We start from the raw sequence: 7,151 nt of genomic DNA, 5'->3' as shown, positions 1-7,151 counted from the left end.
TTCAAAACAAACTGATTTGCAGCGGTTGCAAGAAACGCATTCTTCCCAAACGTGCGATCCCTCACGGTCACGGGTTCTAGTTATTGCACTTCTTTCGACAGAATGATAGTGCTCATCGATTACGGCAACTGCTGCATAAGGGAATTTATTGACTGGTATTCGGAATCACACGAAATATTTTTGCAGCGCATGGATATCGTGAGAAGGCGTTCGTACTCATGCGCCGGAAACACGCGGTACACATGAGGTACAGCTGCTATAGATCGCGCTTTAAAGGTACCTAGGCGGTACGGATGGGTCTCGGAGCCTTTGTACCGTTTGAATTTCGCAGTGGTCGCGAACTGTACCTGCTGGTAGAGGACTGTGCCTCATGTGTACCGCTTAGCCCAGGTGCGGGTCCTCTTTCATGCGGTACATATCGGGTGCCGGATTTAGAGTGTACGAATTAGTGGTGGCGGTGTGGCAACGACTCCTAAAAACCACAAGCGACTGTAGTACCAGGCCACAGCCTCAGGACTGCTCTGCAACGATTAAACACTCCTGGCCAATTTACGGTAGATATGCCAGTGCAATCAAAAGTCACGCCAAGAATTTTGACTTCTGGCCTCACTGGAACACAGAAAGGAGCCCCGCAGGAAGGCTGGAGGTTCAAAAACTGTGCTGCACTTTTTGATGCAACTGTAGGATGACTTTGTATCGCCAACTCATGGGAACTTCGAGGGTCTTCGAGCATTACGAGACGGCCAGAGACGGAGGTAGAGGAAGAACAACAACATTCCCGGTGTGCGCAACAGCAGCGTCAGCCGGGGAACCATAACCGATGCAGACGACGGAGCGTGTGTCCCTCAGAGTACCCATGCTGCTTTGCGCCGCGCGCTTGGTGGCGCCCGCATCTTTGTAAAATCGTCTATTTCGTATTGTTTTGGGTGACAACTTTTTTCGCGTTTTGAAAATGATGACGGTTTTATCCTCGCATTATGTTCGCCAAACGTCATACTTACTCTTAGCCTCCTTACAAGGATAGCAGTAGCCCACCTGCAATTTATGCATCTAAGCCGTATATCATGACGGCGATGACATGGCTCAAGTATCACAATAGGAAAATAGGATCAGCTCCTCGACAGATCAGCTGGTAGCTGTTTCTAGATATGGAACATCGTTTGGCAAGGAACTTGTGCTTTCGCTTACCGAGATTTAACTTCACTGCTTTACGGCATCAAGTTAATTGTTATTCTTCACATAACTCATAAACGCTCGGTCTTCGACTCTTCTTCGTTACCGTCGGAACGTTGGAAACAGAAGTTATTAATAAGGGTGTAAGTGCAGAAATTCGGTTATGTCCCGTGGTTTTCAAAGCACTGTCGTTACCAATACAGGGGGCTTTTGCGTCCGTATACTGTGCCCCACCGCCTTCCTCCGTACATGTCAATCACGCGGTAGTTAGTTGGCAGAACGACGTTTTGACGGGAGTTCTACGCAGGTGTGAATATAAAGTCCATATTTTTTTACCTTTCACTCGGTCCATATTCTAAGCAAGTATTCTTCAGCATTCAGCATGAACGGACTTTGTAACGGCAAGTATAGAATGCCATCTTTGCCCTTACTTCAACTCATCACTAAAAAGGGAAGACCTCGTAAATAGGGACCACGACTGACGCTCTCTCTCTACAATACAGCGCGCGTCGGTAAATTGTTCTCTAAACACACCTCCTCCAAAGCACGGAACAGGGTGGACTAACACCTGCGTGCTGATCGCCATGCGGGGATTACAACCCACATAGAGCCCACTCAGAAATTTGCACTTAGTTGATCTTATGCAGATAACGTCAGGGTTCAACAGAGACTGGCCTCTTAGAGGTTGTAACGGATGTCTACGCCAGTTCCGTGTGAGTATTGACTTTACGCCGTGAATGGATGCGCCAGCCTCAATTGGGGTACCCTCGAAGAACCCTTCTCAGACAAACTCGACCTTCGCTGTCAAAATATTGAATTAGCACCAGCACCCCTTTGAGGTCTGTAAACATTCCAAAACAGTGATCGAGCAGTGGAGCGCAAAACTGATTCACGATAGGAGGATGTATTATTTTGAGGAGGCATGCAGGGCCTTTCATCACGTTCTCCGGCATTTTGTTGTTGGTGAAAGTTGTTTCCTCTTTATAATATAGCAACGATGCTCGTTGAAAAGGGACGGTGGAGAGAGAGGCTCTCTCCTCAGGGGGCCAAGAATGTACGCGCTCGAGGCGGTGCTTTCTCTCACGGCCGGCTTCTGTATTGTTTCGCCTACCCGGCAGTCTTGTAAATCCAGTGAGCACATTCCGCTAGGGACGTCATTACGTGCGCTTGCGCAGCCTGGGGTCCATCTCTGTCCGCTGTGTTCGAGGTGGCGCGCTTATCGTCACCATCGCCATCCAGGTGGGGAAGGATGAGTCGTAGAAGGTGTTAGTTTTCACTTTTCTTTTATCGTGCGTCTCCAGGGCAAGTTTTGTCTCGTGTAAGAAACCTGGAAAGAAATGGGACTGAAATGTTACGTCTTTTTTTTCGAACATGGAATGGAACGGTGCGACATAGGTCGGCAAATCCACTCACGATGGTCCATCACGGACATATATTCACCATCACATCATGGAAATTGATGTGATGTTGAAGTTGATGTTGAGTGATGACCTAAGATGTGATGTGATGCTGAAGTTGAAGTAGAACGATGAATTTTGAAGTTGATGTTCAATGATGAGGGGGGATATGTTTAATGCTGATAAAAAAAAAGGAAATGGAATGATGGACTTTAACGCTTAATTCAAATTACTGTTTTTGAATTTGAAAGTTTGTGATGTTTTGTTGTGATGTGATGAGCTGTTAGTAAGGCCCACATTGTTATGATGTAGAATCATTTCTCTAGAAAAGCGCCGGCCCCTACAGTGTGGCAAAACACTTCGTCCTGGCCCCTGGACAACCATGACGTGTAAAGTATATTTTAAAATTACTATTGTGTGCGATTTTGAAATAGTGTTAATCTCGTTTATTTTTTCACTTTCGCAGTTATAGCATGGGATAGGTTGAGTAGATTGAAAGGCAGCCTTACCTGTACTGCCTAGCACGCCTGTCATTGACATAATTCCTTCTGACATAGGAAGCTGCGGAGTTGTTTGAGGAAAATTTAATATAACGTGGTATGAACATGCACACAAGGGTGCACACGAGAACACAAAACCAGGATGAATAAGACGACTATGAACAGTTCAGCATGAATAAGGCACTGTACAGTTCAGTATGAATATGATTATGTACAGTTCAGGTCATGTAACCTCTCCGCTGGCGAAGTACAACGGCAAAACATTCAGCCAAATGTTTACAGCAAACCTAAGAACCACGAATAGCACAAGCTAATACGAATCAGACTATATACAGTTCAGCTGATATTGTATATAATCTGATTCGTATTGGGACATGCAACCTGTCCACCAGCGAAATAAAACAGAAAAACTGTCAGTCAAGTATTTTATTAACAAAAACAACAACAACGTTAAGTATGCCATCACACGGCACTTTCGGTGCTCAAAAATGAAGCAGGTCAGGTTAAGTGGGATTTGGCGGCTACCCAACATCAGATTGTTCCAGTTGTAGCTCCTGCGATTTTTCTGATGTCAAGGCACCATGCAGGCGGTTTCACTGCACTGCTGTCAATCATGTGGGCAAGATGGTGTTCAGGGTATACCTATGACATTCGCTTGAAATAAATCAGCTGTAGGAGTCATTTCACAACCTTTCAGGCGTGTTTCAAATGCATTTCTAGGAGCCTTATATCTCGAGTAACAACCTAAAACTTGACGAGATGAAGCTATGTGGACATTGGTGATCTCAACAGGAAGAAATTTCCATACCTGCTCACTAGCATGGATGGGAAGTCCCACGAAGGAGATGTAACAGAATAGTGTATAATTTACCGGACTTGTTTCCACCTAATAATTTGTTCACTGTGATCTGTTGAAAAGCTCTGTAACATGCATTGCTATCATCAACGATTGTGCACTGGGCACTGGGCACAAGTGTAGTGGGCAATAACTTGCATGAAAATAAATCGAAACAAGAACATCAAGACTGCCGTGCAATTAACGGTTATAGAAAGATGTTGACTATTTGCTTTAATCTGTGTTTGATTTTCAGGGTAAGCCGATAAAACGACATGAATTGACGTGCACACGTTATGCTGTTTTGCCATGCTGCCTGCGATTTCGAGTACGGTTTTTTGCGACCACGTGTCCATAGCCTATATGTCACGATCTCAAGAAGATTGTGAGAAGTGTGTTCGCCGCAGGGGTGAGAATAGCTTATCTCTTTAACAGGTTTCACTCCCACATCACTCCACAGCAGAAATCTTGTCGGCGTGTTTTTGGACCCCGGCGAACCTGTCAGGCGATGCTCAATTTGCGCAGCACCGGCGCAGTCTCCCACGCTGCTTAGCGCTTTCCCACAGAAAGACATCTGCTAATCGGGGTTTAGCGGATGGAGTTAACTTCCGACTCCTGGTCGAGCTAGCCGTATCATGCTTCGCATTAGAGCGCTCCTGTACAATGTCAAGGGGACCTTGAAAGTGATAGGTGCCGTTGTTTGAAGCCGCACCTTTCTTCCCGATCGGGGTGGTCGCACTCTATGCTCCCCTCACGGACAGGCGCACCGGTGATGCTAATTTGGAGGGCCCGCGGGCAGCGGTGTAAAGGGTTAAAAGGACGTCACGCTGCTTCCTAATAGCAGGGCGGAAGCTGATTGCGGTGTGTGAGAAATGTTGTTTTGCTTTGGTCGTGCCTCTGTGGGCGTAAGCTTCAACTCGCTAGGCGTTGTGCTTCGCTCCGGCTAGAAACCCATTGACGACGGAAGGGCTTTGCTGTCTTTGAGATCGTTTTGAAGAGATTTGCGCTCTTCTGCGGTGGTGGGAACATGGTCCATGTTTCTGACTTCTTTTGTAATGCAGTCGACAATGTTTGCTTGGGTATATAGTTGGTGAGGTGCTTTCTTAACTGTATGTTGTTGTTCGGCAGAGTTCGACGACTCTTGTTGCTGACTGTTTCGCCTTGAGTCGAATTCTACTTTGTTTGTCTTCGAACGCTTGGAAATTTGATCACGTGTTTTATCGATCCCCAGGGTTTGCTTTCCGCTGGAGATGGACAGTTTGCAAAGTGGTGGTGGTGGCGGGTGGTGGAAGGGCTTGCCGTTGTCGGCCTCACGTAGGTGGGCAAGTTTGCAAAGCGTTATTGTACCGGTATGTATTTGGAAAGGCCAATAGGGATTACCTTAGGAGAAGAATGGTACGGAGTTGGCCCTGTTGGTATACACGATATTAACGACATGCGCCAGCGGTGAAAACACACGGACAAAGAATGCCAGCGCGCGTCTTGTCCCTCATCATTCTTTGCCCGTGTCTTTTCACTGCTGGTTTATATCGTTAATTGAGGAGAAGCTTGCAGACTGTCTGCTCAACGCGGGTATTACTTCACGCAACTGTGATTTGTTCGTGAATTATTTTGCCCACAAGGATGTTCTTTGACGGGAACCGAAATGTCGGCTCACGGCACGCGTCACCTAACATTTGTTGAGGAAGACGGCGCACTTGAAGAATATATGCCGTGCTATGAAATTGTTGAACGAACCAATGAATGGACTGAACATACGAGTGATCTGAATGACTGTCTAAATGTTATGCCATCTTCCCATTCTTAATCGTCTCGTTTGTTTTTCCTATAGCACTGCAAAGTCATGACTGCGACGAACGCATGAGATAACAAGCTGAGAGTAACAGACACACAAACCAGGTGCCGTAATTCCTTAGCTACACGGTTTGCCCACCCTCAACGTACAGTACACGTTTCGCACCTATACCTTACTCGCTATGAATATACGTTTCTCAACTTCAGTGCATTTAGTGCTCGCCACACTCTTTTCATCATCACCAGCTCCCGTGGCATAGTGGTTAGGATGATCGCTTACCACGCAGAGACTGGGAGGTGACACGGGTTCGAATCCTGTCACCGGCTATGTGCTGTCTGAGGTTTTTTCCTGGGTTTTCCGAAGACTTTCCAGATGAATGTCGGCACAGTTCCCCCTGAAGTCTACCCAGGACGCATACTAACCCCCCCCCCCCCACTCCTTCCTGCTGTCCTCTCTTCATCTGTACTCCGCTCATAGCCGTAGTTGCTTCGCGACGCTAACACGAAAGCAAAAAAAAAAAAAGAAGAAGCTCTTTTCATCAGCCTATGAGGTTCAGTTTAAAGAGGTTCGGTTTAAAGGGGGATTCAGTGCATGGTTTTCAAGTGGCTGTCCTAGTCACATCCGCAGCTTCTATACGATAAGGACCGAGACGTCAATATTGCCATCAAGTACACAGGACATCTAAGCAGAATGGTGATTGAAAGTGTGATTGAAAGTGTTCATTGAAAGTGTCGGGTGCTTTTCCATCTGCAGCTCTGCAAACTGAAGCATCAGAGTACGGAAGCACCGCACGGGGCAGCCTGCAAGCCGCCCTGATGCACCTGAATTTTGAGCGCATTGCTGTAATGTTTTCAGCTCTGAAAGGTCCAGTGAGAGACAAAAGGACTGCAATGTGATCGTATTGCCGCTTCTGAGACAGTCAACTTTCTCATCTGCGTCGAGCAGCAGACAATCGCTTCAGAGACATCACAGACACAACATGAGCTTGTACATATGCTGTGCGTACATTACGCCGCGGACGGTGCCCCTCGTACATTTCGCCATGCCATGCCCACTTCAAAGTGACCTTCAAATGCGGAAGAATACATTGTATGGAGCTGCGGCAAGAGCAAGACGTGTCTATAGGCATTCAGCCGTTCGCTCATGTCATGAAAACAAAGCGTCCCTCCATCGTCCGATCTTGCCGAATGTTTACTCTGGCAGGCGGTTGCAGTATTTATTTTCTTCTCGTCGAAGAACGAAATATCCGGCGGTAGAGTTTAAATTAAGTCGTCAAACGACTAGTGACTGTTTCAAGTGCCTTCTTCAGACGAGCCGACCCAAGTGCGCTGTGCGTCCGGGACGCAGTTTCGAGGCGCCTGCAAACCCATATTACCTTGTTCGACAGCTTTTTCTTTGCTTGTAGGTGGTAGAAGCGTCTGAAGAATTCGACTAGGTTATGTCAAGGCTAT

This window comes from Ornithodoros turicata, chromosome 1 (genome assembly GCF_037126465.1).
Source record: "Ornithodoros turicata isolate Travis chromosome 1, ASM3712646v1, whole genome shotgun sequence".
NCBI lineage: Eukaryota > Metazoa > Arthropoda > Arachnida > Ixodida > Argasidae > Ornithodoros > Ornithodoros turicata.
The sequence above is the reverse complement of the archived record's forward strand: the minus strand, read 5'-3'. Positions refer to the sequence as shown.